This window comes from Rattus norvegicus, chromosome 2 (assembly GCF_036323735.1).
Source record: "Rattus norvegicus strain BN/NHsdMcwi chromosome 2, GRCr8, whole genome shotgun sequence".
Taxonomy (NCBI): Eukaryota; Metazoa; Chordata; class Mammalia; order Rodentia; family Muridae; genus Rattus; species Rattus norvegicus.
In genome coordinates, this window is record NC_086020.1 from 175,336,894 (window position 1) to 175,352,519 (window position 15,626).

At 43.2% G+C, this 15,626-nt stretch overlaps 1 non-coding gene across 1 annotated transcript; it reads right to left on the reverse strand.

The window, feature by feature from the left end:
• Nucleotides 1-4,654: 4,654 nt before the first annotated feature.
• LOC120101281 (small nucleolar RNA SNORA17) lies at nucleotides 4,655-4,781 on the reverse strand. Its single transcript, XR_005501655.1, has one exon. It is a non-coding gene; the product is annotated as a small nucleolar RNA SNORA17 (small nucleolar RNA).
• Between the last annotated feature and the right edge of the window lie 10,845 nt (nucleotides 4,782-15,626).

Here is a 15,626-nt window from a genome sequence, read left to right on the forward strand (position 1 = left end):
GTAGAGTGCTTGCTTAACACATGAATCTTAGAATCAACCCCAACTGCCACAAATAAAAACAGAGATCTCAATTAGTTCACACCCAAGACGGAAAGAAGAGGAGAGGAAGGAAGAACAAACGGGATAAGAAGAAACAGGTAGGAAACGCGTAGGTACTAACTCAGATGACATCAGTAATCACGTTGATCGTAAATGTGTTGTCTTAGTTTGGGTTTCCATTGCTGCCAGGAGACACAGTGACCACAGCAACTCTTGTAAAAGAAAACATTTAATTGGGACTGGCTTACTCCATTATCAGCATGGCAGCATGCAGGCAGATGTGGTTCTGGAGGAGCCAAGAGTTCTACATCTTGAACGGCAGGCAGCAGGACACTGTGTGCCACTGGGCATAGCTTGAGCTTATGTGAAGTCAAAGCCCATCACCACAGTGACACAACTTCCTCCAAGAGGATGACACCGACTCCAACAAGGCCACACCTCCTAGTAGAGCCACTCCCTATGGGCCAAGCATTCAAACACACGAGTCTATGGAGACCATTCTTAGTCAAACCACCACATGTGTTAACAAGTTAATAAAAGGCAGAGCTTAAGGCTGGAGAGATGGCTCAGTACTTAGGAGCGAATACTACAAACTACTCTCAGAGGACCCAAGCTTAGTTTCCAACAATCACAACACATGGCTCACAACTGCCTGTAACTCAGCTCTAGGGAGATCCAATCCCTGTGGCCTCTCTGGGAAACTCCATTTATGTGCACATATCCATATATGCATAATTAAAAGTCATAAAAATAAATATATTTAAAAGGAATGTAACTGTCAGATAACAGTGGGAGCAAATACATGTGCCTACTTAAAACTTACATTAAATATAAAGAAACAATTTTTTGTAAAAGTGAAAGGTTAGGAAAAGATTCGTCATGCTAGCCCTCTGCAGAGCACTACAGAAAGTACTATAGAAAGCAAGAGTGGTTCTGCTAGTGTCAGATAAAATGTATTTCAGAGGCAAGAATGTCATCTGGGATGGTGAGGATCACTTCAAAGTGATAAGGGGCCAATTTGTCAAAGGGATAAATAATTCTTTTGCTTTGTTTTGTTTTTTGTTTGGGTTTTTTGATTTTTACTTTTCGTTTGTTTTACTTATTCACTTTACATCCTCTCACTGCTCCCTTCCCAGTCACCCCCTCCCACAGTCCTTGCCCCCATGCCCCTCCCCTTCTGAGTAGGTAAGGGCCCCCTCTGGTGTCCCCTCACCCTCAAACATCAAGTCTCAGGACAAGTAATTCTAACTATTGGACATTTAATGGCAAAAGTTACATGAAGAGAAATGGGGAGAACAGAGAGCAGACAAATCCATAATTGCGCTTGAAAGATTCAAGCTTCCCCCTTTCCATCTCTTCCCGATAGAGCAGGAGAGGAAAGCAGTAAATGCAACTTAAAGACAAAACAAAAGCAAGAACTGAGTAGTGCTATCAACTAAACTGTCCTAGCTGACACTTAGAGATCACTTTGCCCAAAAGCAGAAACATGGGACATTTACAAAAACAAACCATTCAATAATATAAAATAAGATTTTTAAAGTGGAGTCAAACCAGTCAATGAGTATTCTCTAACCACAGTGTATTTACCTTAGCAACTAACAACAATTATCTCCAGAAAAATCTCTGAATATTTGGAAAATAAGTAAGTTGCTTTTAAATAAACCATGGCTTTTAATGGAATGAAAATGGAAACAGAAACATTTCAAAGCCTGTGCAATAAAAGTAAAATTAATATTAAAGAGAGCTTCATAATATGAAAATGCTGTTTTATGATTTTTTTAAATTGTGTGTGTGTGTGTGTGTGTGTGCGTATACACGCACATGTATACAGGTACCCATGGAAGCCAGAAGAGAGTTTTGTATCCCCAAGAGCTGCAGTGGTTGTGAGGTGCCTGATGTGGGTGCTAGGAGCCAAATTTGGGTACCCTGGGAGAGTAGCACATCTCTTAATTGCTGTGCCATCTAAGAAGAATTGGGCTGGGGAGATGACTCAGCTGTTAAGAGCACTGACTGCTCTTCCAGAAGTCCTGAGTTCAAATCCCAACAACCACATGGTGGCTCACAACCATCTTAATGAGATCTGATATCTGATGCCCTCTTCTGGTGTGTCTGAAGACAGCTACAGTGTATTCATATATAATAAGTAAATCTTTTTAAAAAAAGAAAAGAAAAGAAAGAAGAAGAACCTTAGTTCAACCTTATGAAGCTAGGAAAAGAAAAGCTAATTATATTAAAAGGAAACAAGGGTCAGCATAGAAACAATGAAACAAAAACAATACTGAAAAAAATCAATGAAACAAGAGCTGATTATTTGAGAATATCAATAAAATGTATAAAACTATAGTCGGATAAACAACAAATACCAAGAATAAAGGAAGAAACATGGTATTCATATATATTAAAACATAAATGAAAGAACAGCATAAACAAGAGACGATGTAATGGACACATTCTTGCAAAGACTGAACTGATCAGAAATGTATTCAAGGGGCTGAGAGAATGTTCAGCAGTTAAGACACCATTGTTCTTGCAGAGGACCCAGGTTGAGTTCCCAACGCCCACATGGTGGCTCACAATATCTGTAAATCCAGTCTCAGGGGATCTGCTTTCTTCAGGTTTCCATGGGCACCAGGCACACACACGTTGCAAATATACACATGCATACAAAATAATAACATTTTTGTTTGTTTTTCAAAACAGGGGTTCTCTATGTAGACCTGTCTGTCCTGGAACTTGTTCTATAGACCAGACTGTCTTTGAACTCAGAAATTTGCCTGCCTCTGCCCACCAAATGCTGGCATTAAAGGCATACACCAACACTACCTGACACTAACAATTTTTTTTAAAAAAACTTTTTATTGGTTCTTTGTGAATTTCACATCATGCACCCCAATCTCACTCATCTTCCTCTCCCTTTGTATCTGCCCTGCACCCTCACACCTTCCTCCCAACCCCCAGAGGAAAAAAAATCTCATTGTGGAAGCTGTCGTGTGTCACAGTGTACCTGAAAGCATACCCTCTTGTCCACGCATCTTTGCTTGCAAACATTCGTTGCAGTGACTCATTCATTGGTCTGGCTTCTGCTACTCTATCAATACTGAAACCTCATGGGACTCTTCTCAGATAGCCTGTTGTTGCCCTGGGTCTTGGAGTTTTGGATCTGTAGGATCAGCTCCTCCATATACCCCAGCAGTTCATCAGTGGGGTAGATGTTGGGGTGGACTAATTCAAAGCCCTGGGTCTGGGCCTGAGAGGTATTTGAACTGGTCAGCCCACCAGCTCTCCCATTCTTACACCCTTGGGGCCAGTTCACTAGCAACTCTCACAACCAGGGCCAGCTCTACCCTGCTGCCTGGGTGAGTTACAGGGCCTACTCCCCCAAGTGTTGTAGACAAACATGGCCAGTTCTCCCACTCTCATGACCCCAGGCTAGCTCTCCTACTTGCCATAGGTGGGAAGAATCAACTGCACCACCACACAGAAAGAAGAGGCAGGGCCAGCTCTCCTGTGCTGCCCTGGAGAGGTGCAGGGGTTCAATATCCCAAGTGCTGCAGCCAGTGAGGGGCAAGGACAGCTCTCCTGCTCTCCAACCTGCCACAAGTGGTGAGGGGGGAAAAGGGGGAGAGGGGATCTCTCCCTTGTTCATGTCACCACATGAGAGACAAGTGGCAGGGCCAGTTCTCCCACACTCATATTCTCTGGATTGGCTCGCCTACAATTCCTGCAGTGTGTGTGGGCCCACTCTCCCGAGTACTGCAGCTGGCTAGGGGTGGGGTCAGCTCTCCTACTCTTACATCCCCAGGGCCATCTTTCCTGTGATGCCCAGGTGAGGGGCAAGGCCAGTTCTTTACAGCCCTCAGATATCAGCATGTCCCTGGGAGCCACCCAACCCCAGGCCAGGGACATCAGCCTGGTCATTGATGGTAACAGACCCCTGCTGCTTCAGGGCCAAGGACCCAGACGTGGTTCCCAGTGGCAGCACAGGCCAGGACCCCACCATGGTCCCAGGTGGCATCACTGGCCACTCACATCAGGCTGGTCCTTACTACCATTAAGTCTCCAGTTCCTTGTCTCTTCATTGTGCCCACATCCTTCTGTTTCTCTTTCTCTTCCATTTCTCCACCACTTACTGGCTCCTCTTGGTGGTGCCAGGGTCTTTGAGTGTCTGGGGCTTTCTCAGGAATGGTGTCAGGGGTGCTATACCTTGCTCATGCATTATGGCACCAGGCAGGGGTCATCTTGGACATGGTCAGCTCCCTCAGGCCTATAGGTGCTGGGGAGGTAATCATCTCAAAATAACTTCCTATCTGGGCCCATGGTGCCAGTCTGCTGGTCATCTCAGCTCGCTCCTTGCTGAGGCCTGCCTGAGTGGTACTATTTGAGGGTCTTCTGCCTCAGACTCACTCTTGTACAGGGCCAGAGGTCCCAGGCAAGGTTCTTCTTGTTTCTGGCTCAGTCTTAGCCTGGGAGCCTATCTGGGGCTGCACAGCACCTGACTGGTGGACTGGTGGTCATCACAGGATAGCTCCCTGATCAGGTCCGTTCTCTCTCTCTCTCTCTCTCTCTCTCTCTCTCTCTCTCTCTCTCTCTCTCTCTCTCTCTCTCTCTCGTAGGAAATGTAGGCTACAAATCATTCAGATGTTCACAGACCAGAACACTGAGCATAGACATGGCCTCTCCTCTGCCACCTACTGACACACATGTGACACAGCAGCCACACCTGCAATGCTTCTAGGGGCAGGAACATATTTTTTAATTACTCAAAAATATAACAGATACGCTGAGTGGTGGTGGGCCTTTAGTCCCAGCACATGGAAGGCAGAGGCAGGTAGATCTCTGTGAGTTTGAGGCCAGCCTGGTCCTCAGAGTGAGTTCTAGGACAGTCAAGGCTATACAAAGAAACTGTCTCAAACAAAACAAAATAAACCAAATAAATAAATAAATAAATAAATAAATAAAACCCAGATAACTCAAATAAAATTATATATACATATATATATGTACATATAAATTTTCTGCCAAAATAACTCTATTTGAATGACTTTTTTAAAAACCTCATTTTTCTGTTTTATGTTAATATTTATTTTTAAGATTATTTTTTATTATTTTTAATTATTGTATGTGTGTGTCTTAGGATTTCCATTACTGTGAAGAGACACCACGACAGCAACTCTTTCTTATAAAGGAAGGCATTTAACTGGGGCATTTACAGGTTCAGAGGTTTAGTCCGTTCTCATCATGGTGGGAAGCACGGTGGTACACAGGCAGACATGGTGCTGGAGAGGGAGCTGAGAGTCCTACATCCAGATCTGCAGGCAGCAGGAAGACAGAGAGAGAGCATTTGGGCCTGGCTTGAGTTACGGAAACTTCTAGGTCCACCCACTGCAGTGCACTTCCTCCAACAAGCCACATGTCCTGATCCTTTCAAAGAATGCCACTCACTATGAATCTATGGGGGCCATTTTCATTCACACCACCAAGCATAAAGCCTGTGCGTGAGTGTGTGCGCACAAGTGCAGGAACCTGTGGCAGCCAGAGGCAACAGATCCCCTAGAGCAGGAGTTACAGACTGTTAGGAACTGCTCAATATGGTGCTTGGAGCCAAACTCAGAGCCTCTGTAGGAGCAGCAAGCGCTCCTCCCCTCAGAGCCTTCTCTCCAGCCCCTATTTATTTATTCTGTGGCATATGTATCTGGGTGCAGGTCAGAGAGAACAGACTACAGGACTCTCTCCTTCCACTATGTAGGTTCCAGGGCAGCATCATCTTTTGCATAGACCATCTAATTCAACTACAGAATCCTAGAAGCAAGAAGGAAGTTCATAAAACTGAAAGATTAAAGATGAGTATACAGAATGCAACTAACTGTTTCTACATACTAGCAGTAAACAATCAGAAATTTAAATTTATAAATGCCAGTAACTATAAAGTAAATGTCCTATTATATACACAGAGCTAGATGACATAGATGAATCTGAAAATAAAATAATTATGCATGTCACACACACATACACACACGCACACACACATATACATTCTGATCTTGGTTAGGTATATTCTAAACAATGTAAAGAAATCTATAGAAGCAAAATTGCAGGGGGGCTAGAAATAGGAAGAGAATCAAAGAGAAGGGTTGGGATGAAGGATTAGAAGGAACAAAATCAGCTTTTCCTTTCTTTTTCTTATTCTCTCATACATAACATCCCAACAGCAGTTTCCTCTCCCTCCCCTCCTTGAAGTCTCTCCCTTACTTCCCCCTTTCCCATATCCACCACCCCCAAAGTTAGCTTTTCAAGATAATAATTCCCTTCACTGTGCTGACAGCTTCCTACATGAGTGTTTCAAAACATCAAATTCTGTATTTTACATTTGTGTAATTGATTCTGTAATTGTGGGATTGATTCAATAATTATTTTCATCATTCTTATTTTCACTACATTCTTTTTTCCTTTTTTTCTTTTTTTTTTTCCTTTTTTTCTTTCACTACATTCTTTTTTTTTTTATTAACTTGAGTATTTCTTATATACATTTCGAGTGTTATTCCCTTTCCCGGTTTCCGGGCAAACATCCCCCTCCCCCTCCCCTTCCTTATGGGTGTTCCCCTCCCCATCCTCCCCCCATTGCCGCCCTCCCCCCATAGACTAGTTCACTGGGGGTTCAGTCTTAGCAGGACCCAGGGCTTCCCCTTCCACTGGTGCTCTTACTAGGATATTCATTGCTACCTATGGGGTCAGAGTCCAGGGTCAGTCCATGTATAGTCTTTAGGTAGTGGCTTAGTCCCTGGAAGCTCTGGTTGCTTGGCATTGTTGTACTTTTGGGGTCTCGAGCCCCTTCAAGCTCTTCCAGTTCTTTCTCTGATTCCTTCAACAGGGGACCTATTCTCAGTTCAGTGGTTTGCTGCTGGCATTCGCCTCTGTATTTGCTGTATTCTGGCTGTGTCTCTCAGGAGCGATCTACATCCGGCTCCTGTCGGTCTGCACTTCTTTGCTTCATCCATCTTGTCTAATTGGGTGGCTGTATATGTATGGGCCACATGTGGGGCAGGCTCTGAATGGGTGTTCCTTCAGTCTCTGTTTTAATCTTTGCCTCTCCCTTCCCTGCCAAGGGTATTCTTTTTCCTCATTTAAAGAAGGAGTGAAGCATTCACATTTTGATCATCCGTCTTGAGTTTCGTTTGTTCTAGGGATCTAGGGTAATTCAAGCATTTGGGCTAATAGCCACTTATCAATGAGTGCATACCATGTATGTCTTTCTGTGATTGGGTTAGCTCACTCAGGATGATATTTTCCAGTTCCACCCATTTGCCTACGAATTTCATAAACTCGTTGTTTCTGATAGCTGAGTAATATTCCATTGTGTAGATGTACCACATTTTCTGTATCCATTCCTCTGTTGAAGGGCATCTGGGTTCTTTCCATTTTCTGGCTATTATAAATAAGGCTGCGATGAACATAGTGGAGCACGTGTCTCTTTTATATGTTGAGGCATCTTTTGGGTATATGCCCAAGAGAGGTATAGCTGGATCCTCAGGCAGTTCAATGTCCAATTTTCTGAGGAACCTCCAGACTGATTTCCAGAATGGTTTTACCAGTCTGCAATCCCACCAACAATGGAGGAGTGTTCCTCTTTCTCCACATCCTCGCCAGCATCTGCTGTCACCTGAGTTTTTGATCTTAGCCATTCTCACTGGTGTGAGGTGAAATCTCAGGGTTGTTTTGATTTGCATTTCCCTTATGACTAAAGATGTTGAACATTTCTTTAGGTGTTTCTCAGCCATTCGGCATTCCTCAGCTGTGAATTCTTTGTTTAGCTCTGAACCCCATTTTTTAATAGGGTTATTTGTTTCCCTGTGGTCTAACTTCTTGAGTTCTTTGTATATTTTGGATATAAGGCCTCTATCTGTTGTAGGATTGGTAAAGATCTTTTCCCAATCTGTTGGTTGCCGTTTTGTCCTGACCACAGTGTCCTTTGCCTTACAGAAGCTTTGCAGTTTTATGAGATCCCATTTGTCTATTCTTGATCGTAGAGCATAAGCCATTGGTGTTTTGTTCAGGAAATTTTTTCCAGTGCCTATGTGTTCCAGATGCTTCCCTAGTTTTTCTTCTATTAGTTTGAGTGTGTCTGGTTTGATGTGGAGGTCCTTGATCCACTTGGACTTAAGCTTTGTACAGGGTGATAAGCATGGATCGATCTGCATTCTTCTACACGTTGCCCTCCAGTTGAACCAGCACCATTTGCTGAAAATGCTATCTTTTTTCCATTGGATGGTTTTGGCTCCTTTGTCAAAAATCAAGTGACCATAGGTGTGTGGGTTCATTTCTGGGTCTTCAATTCTATTCCATTGGTCTATCTGTCTGTCTCTGTACCAATACCATGCAGTTTTTATCACTATTGCTCTGTAATACTGCTTGAGTTCAGGGATAGTGATTCCCCCTGAAGTCCTTTTATTGTTGAGGATAGCTTTAGCTATCCTGGGTTTTTTGTTATTCCAGATGAATTTGCAAATTGTTCTTTCTAACTCTTTGAAGAATTGGATTGGTATTTTGATGGGGATTGCATTGAATCTGTAGATTGCTTTTGGTAAAATGGCCATTTTTACTATATTAATCCTGCCAATCCATGAGCATGGGAGATCTTTCCATCTTCTGAGGTCTTCTTCAATTTCTTTCCTCAGTGTCTTGAAGTTCTTATTGTACAGATCTTTTACTTGCTTGGTTAAAGTCACACCGAGGTACTTTATATTATTTGGGTCTATTATGAAGGGTGTCGTTTCCCTAATTTCTTTCTCGGCTTGTTTCTCTTTTGTATAGAGGAAGGCAACTGATTTATTTGAGTTAATTTTATACCCAGCCACTTTGCTGAAGTTGTTTATCAGCTTTAGTAGTTCTCTGGTGGAACTTTTGGGATCACTTAAATATACTATCATGTCATCTGCAAATAGTGATATTTTGACCTCTTCTTTTCCGATCTGTATCCCCTTGATCTCCTTTTGTTGTCTGATTGCTCTGGCTAGAACTTCAAGAACTATATTGAATAAGTAGGGAGAGAGTGGGCAGCCTTGTCTAGTCCCTGATTTTAGTGGGATTGCTTCAAGTTTCTCTCCATTTAGTTTAATGTTAGCAACTGGTTTGCTGTATATGGCTTTTACTATGTTTAGGTATGGGCCTTGAATTCCTATTCTTTCCAGGACTTTTATCATGAAGGGGTGTTGAATGTTGTCAAATGCTTTCTCAGCATCTAATGAAATGATCATGTGGTTTTGTTCTTTCAGTTTGTTTATATAATGGATCACGTTGATGGTTTTCCATATATTAAACCATCCCTGCATGCCTGGGATGAAGCCTACTTGATCATGGTGGATGATTGTTTTGATGTGCTCTTGAATTCGGTTTGCCAGAATTTTATTGAGTATTTTTGCGTCGATATTCATAAGGGAAATTGGTCTGAAGTTCTCTTTCTTTGTTGTGTCTTTGTGTGGTTTAGGTATAAGAGTAATTGTGGCTTCGTAGAAGGAATTCGGTAGTGCTCCATCTGTTTCAATTTTGTGGAATAGTTTGGATAATATTGGTATGAGGTCTTCTATGAAGGTTTGATAGAATTCTGCACTAAACCCGTCTGGACCTGGGCTCTTTTTGGTTGGGAGACCTTTAATGACTGCTTCTATTTCCTTAGGAGTTATGGGGTTGTTTAACTGGTTTATCTGTTCCTGATTTAACTTCGATACCTGGTATCTGTCTAGGAAATTGTCCATTTCCTGAAGATTTTCAAATTTTGTTGAATATAGGTTTTTATAGTAAGATCTGATGATTTTTTGAATTTCCTCTGAATCTGTAGTTATGTCTCCCTTTTCATTTCTGATTTTGTTAATTTGGACGCACTCTCTGTGTCCTCTCGTTAATCTGGCTAAGGGTTTATCTATCTTGTTGATTTTCTCAAAGAACCAACTTTTGGTTCTGTTGATTCTTTCTATGGTCCTTTTTGTTTCTACTTGGTTGATTTCAGCTCTGAGTTTGATTATTTCCTGCCTTCTACTCCTCCTGGGTGTATTTGCTTCTTTTTGTTCTAGAGCTTTTAGGTGTGCTGTCAAGCTGCTGACATATGCTCTTTCCTGTTTCTTTCTGCAGGCACTCAGCACTATGAGTTTTCCTCTTAGCACAGCTTTCATTGTGTCCCATAAGTTTGGGTATGTTGTATCTTCATTTTCATTAAATTCTAAAAAGTTTTTAATTTCTTTCTTTATTTCTTCCTTGACCAGGTTATCATTGAGGAGAGCATTGTTCAATTTCCACGTATATGTGGGCATTCTTCCCTTATTGTTATTGAAGACCAGTTTTAGGCCGTGGTGGTCCGATAGCACGCATGGGATTATTTCTATCTTTCTGTACCTGTTGAGGCCCGTTTTTTGACCAATTATATGGTCAATTTTGGAGAAAGTACCATGAGGAGCTGAGAAGAAGGTATATCCTTTTGCTTTAGGATAGAATGTTCTATAAATATCCGTTAAGTCCATTTGGCTCATGACTTCTCTTAGTCTGTCGACATCACTGTTTAATTTCTGTTTCCATGATCTGTCCATTGATGAGAGTGGTGTGTTGAAATCTCCCACTATTATTGTGTGAGGTGCAATGTGTGTTTTGAGCTTTAGTAAGGTTTCTTTTACGTATGTAGGTGCCCTTGTATTTGGGGCATAGATATTTAGGATTGAGAGTTCATCTTGGTGGATTTTTCCTTTGATGAATATGAAGTGTCCTTCCTTATCTTTTTTGATGACTTTTAGTTGGAAATTGATTTTATTTGATATTAGAATGGCTACTCCAGCTTGCTTCTTCTGACCATTTGCTTGGAAAGTTGTTTTCCAGCCTTTCACTCTGAGGTAGTGTCTGTCTTTGTCTCTGAGGTGTGTTTCCTGTAGGCAGCAGAATGCAGGGTCCTCGTTGCGTATCCAGTTTGTTATTCTATGTCTTTTTATTGGGGAGTTGAGGCCATTGATATTGAGAGATATTAAGGAATAGTGATTATTGCTTCCCTTTATATTCATATTTGGATGTGAGGTTATGTTTGTGAGCTTTGATTCTCTTTGTTTTGTTGCCAAGACGATTAGTTTCTTGCTTCTTCTAGGGTATAGCTTGCCTCCTTATGTTGGGCTTTACCATTTATTATCCTTTGTAGTGCTGGATTTGTAGAAAGATATTGTGTAAATTTGGTTTTGTCATGGAATATCTTGGTTTCTCCATCAATGTTAATTGAGAGTTTTGCTGGATACAGTAACCTGGGCTGGCATTTGTGTTCTCTTAGGGTCTGTATGACATCTGTCCAGGATCTTCTGGCCTTCATAGTTTCTGGCGAGAAGTCTGGTGTGATTCTGATAGGTCTCCCTTTATATGTTACTTGACCTTTTTCCCTTACTGCTTTTAATATTCTTTCTTTATTTTGTGCATTTGATGTTTTGACAATTATGTGACGGGAGGTGTTTCTTTTCTGGTCCAATCTATTTGGAGTTCTGTAGGCTTCTTGTATGTCTATGGGTATCTCTTTTTTTAGGTTAGGGAAGTTTTCTTCTATGATTTTGTTGAAGATATTTACTGGTCCTTTGAGCTGGGAGTCTTCACTCTCTTCTATACCTATTATCCTTAGGTTTGATCTTCTCATTGAGTCCTGGATTTCCTGTATGTTTTGGACCAGTAGCTTTTTCCGCTTTACATTATCTTTGACAGTTGAGTCAATGATTTCTATGGAATCTTCTGCTCCTGAGATTCTCTCTTCCATCTCTTGTATTCTGTTGGTGAAGCTTGTATCTACAGCTCCTTGTCTCTTCTTTTGGTTTTCTATATCCAGGGTTGTTTCCATGTGTTCTTTCTTGATTGCTTCTATTTCCATTTTTAATTCCTTCAACTGTTTGATTGTGTTTTCCTGGAATTATTTCAGGGATTTTTGTGTCTCCTCTCTATGAGCTTCTACTTGTTTATTTATGTTTTCCTGGAATTCTTTCAGGGATTTTTGTGTCTCCTCTCTATGGGCTTCTACTTGTTTATTTATGTTTTCCTGGAATTCTTTCAGGGATTTTTGCGATTCTTTCAGGCATTTTTGCGATTCCTCTCTGTAGGCTTCTACTTGTTCTCTAAGGGAGTTCTTCATGTCTTTCTTGAAGTCCTCCAGCATCATGATCAAATATGATTTTGAAAATAGATCTTGCTTTTCTGGTGTGTTTGGATATTCCATGTTTGTTTTGATGGGAGAATTGGGCTCCGATGGTGCCATGTAGTCTTGGTTTCTGTTGCTTGGGTTCCTGCGCTTGCCTCTCGCCATCAGATTATCTCTAGTGTTACTTTGTTCTGCTATTTCTGACAGTGGCTAGACTGTCCTATAAGCCTGTGTGTCAGGAGTGCTGTAGACCTGTTTTCCTCTCTTTCAGTCAGTTATGGGGACAGAGTGTTCTGCTTTCGGGCGTGTACTTTTTCCTCTCTACAGGTCTTCAGCTGTTCCTGTCGGCCTGTGTCTTGAGTTCACCAGGCAGCTTTCTTGCAGCAGAAAATTTGGTCTTACCTGTGGTCCTGAGGCTCAAGTTCGCTCGTGGGGTGCTGCCCACGGGCTCTCTGCAGCGGCAGCAACCAGGAAGACCTGTGCCGCCCCTTCTGGGAGCTTCAGTGCACCAGGGTTCCAGATGGTCTTTGGCTTTTTCCTCTGGCATCTGAGATGTGTGTGCAGGGAGCAGTCTCTTCTGGTTTCCCAGGCTTGTCTGCCTCTCTGAAGATTAGCTCTCCCTCCCATGGGATTTGGGTGCAGAGAACTGTTTATCTGGTCTGTTTCTTTCAGGTTCCGGCGGTGTCTCAGGCAGGGGTCCTGCCGCTCCTGGGCCCTCCCCCACGGGAGCCCAGAGGCCTTATACAGTTTCCTCTTGGGCCAGAGATGTGGGCAGGGGTGAGCAGAGTTGGTGGTCTCTTCCGCTCTGCAGCCTCAGGAGTGCCCACCTGACCAGGCGGTTGGGTCTCTCTCTCACCGGGTCTGGGAGCAGAGAGCTGCTGCGGGCCGGGATCCGCGGGTATGGGACTTCCGGTAAACACAGAACGTGCCCGGTCCTAGAGAAATTCTGCTTCCGTGTGTCCCAAGCTCGCCAGGCAGCTTTCTTGCAGCAGAAAATTTGGTCTTACCTGTGGTCCCGAGGCTCAGGTTCGCTCGTGGGGTGCTGCCCACGGGCTCTCTGCAGCGGCAGCAACCAGGAAGACCTGTGCCGCCCCTTCCGGGAGCTTCAGTGCACCAGGGTTCCAGATGGTCTTTGGCTTTTTCCTCTGGCGTCCGAGATGTGTGTGCAGGGAGCAGTCTCTTCTGGTTTCCCAGGCTTGTCTGCCTCTCTGAAGGTTTAGCTCTCCCTCCCACGGGATTTGGGTGCAGAGAACTGTTTATCTGGTCTGTTTCTTTCAGGTTCCGGCGGTGTCTCAGGCAGGGGTCCTACCGCTCCTGGGCCCTCCCCCACGGGAGCCCAGAGGCCTTATACAGTTTCCTCTTGGGCCAGGGATGTGGGCAGGGGTGAGCAGAGTTGGTGGTCTCTTCCGCTCTGCAGCCTCAGGAGTGCTTCACTACATTCTTAATTTACTGTATGAGTGTGGTGTGATGTGTGCGTGTGCGTGTGTGTGCATGCGTGTGTGTGTGTGTGTGTGTGTGTGTGTGTGTGTGTGTGTGCATGGAGGGTTGCTGAGGAAAACCAGGCATCAGCTTCTCAGTCCACAGGGTTCTACAAATGGAATTCAGGCTTGTACACTAAATGCCTTTTACTCTCTGAGGCACCCTGCCAACCCACCTTTCAGTGTTTAAAACACGTTTCAGGCAGTTAAATTATTTATTTCCTTCTTGGCATCTCACCTTTTTTGTTTCTCACATCTGATCCTAGAAACTAGTCCAGACAAGGACAGAAAATCACACATGCACCCAGCTTCCCAAAATAGGGGCCTTCAATCTGAAGCTAGTTTTCTTTCACACATTTTCCCTTTACTATCTATCTTAGAGCCTTCTCTGCTATTCAGTCTATCTCAGCTTCTACTGGTGTGATGACAGAAAGGTGGTTTCTAAGGTAACAACAGACAGGAAAGTATCAGGATCGGAGAAATGAAGGGCAAAGAGATGCTGCAGTCCTCGTGCCTTGCAGACAACCACAGCTGTCTCTCCAGCACGAGCTGGTGAGCAGTCTTTTCCAGATGAATGCTCTGAAATCCCTGACAGGGATGGGAGAACAAACCTCTGAGGGAAATAATTCAGGAGACACCAAGGACAGAGGCACAAACTATGGGCAATTAAGAGAAATCATGCTAGTCACTGTGCCATGGGAAAAAGAAACCATACCCAGTTATATAAGATCAGCACAGCCTGAAGACGGCAGGGAGCAATGATGGAAAGGAATGGTGGACCTCAAACTCAGTCCCATGAAGTATGGTCTAGTTCTCCTTCTGACCACTAGCTGCTTCCTGATTCCAACGCCTCAGTTTACACTGGGGAAATTTTCTTTTGTTTTCTAAACTGTGGTTTTATGTTCACTTAAACAAACAATTTCACGGAAGGGCTTCCTGAGAAAGCCATCCCCATAGTCTTCAAAGGGGAGCATGTGAAGAGACACCATGGTGAATCTGGAGAACATATTCAAGAATGTATTCAGAGCAGCGCTCAACTATAGAGAGGTAATTATTTAACCTCTCCAAGCTCTCCAATACTAATGGCCTAGCATACCCACTATATGAGAAATCTCCAGAAACTGCAGGTAACATTACAGTTAACATGTGTTCCCTTCATGGATTATGGACAAAAACAAAACTGGTAATTATTACAAATTGATGTTTGTTACAGTTTTCTGTAATGTCATTGGGGAATGAACACAGACATCTTTCTTTTATAGACAATCTCCTGGGAAAGGCCTAACACTAGCTAGTGAAAACAGGGAATATCTGTTATTCCCATCTTTTATAAGAAATGACTGTTGAGAACATAGGATCGTGAGGTTGGAGAGATGGCTCAGTGGTTAAGAGCTCACACTTGAGGACTCAAGTTTAGTTCCCAGGATCCAGTTCCACCAGCTCACAGCTGCCTGTAACTCCGGGAGACCTTAACACCTTTAGCTTCAGGGGCACGTACACACACACACACACACACACACACACACACACACACACACACAGAAAGAGAGAGAGAGAGAGACAGAGACAGAGACAGAGACAGAGAGACAGAGAGAGAGAGAGACTCAATTTAAAAAGAACATGGGACCCAATACTTAATTTCAAAAACCAAACTAACCACAGCAATATATGTGTGTGCGTGTTGCGCGCGTGCGTGCGTGTGTGTGTGTGTGTGTGTGTGTGTGTGTGTGTGTGTGTGTTTAATCTGCCTCTTCAAAGTGACTTGACAGTGTGTGGTTGACTGAGAAAGCCACTGCTTTTCTAGAGATTGAATTATTGGGAGCTTGTGAGAGGGCTCAGCAGTACAGGCACTTTTCACAAGTCTGATGACCTGAGTTTGATTCTAAGGACCCACAAAAAGATGAATGGAGAGAACCAACTCCACAGGTTCTCATCTGACATCCATTTGCACACCCTGGTATGTACACCCA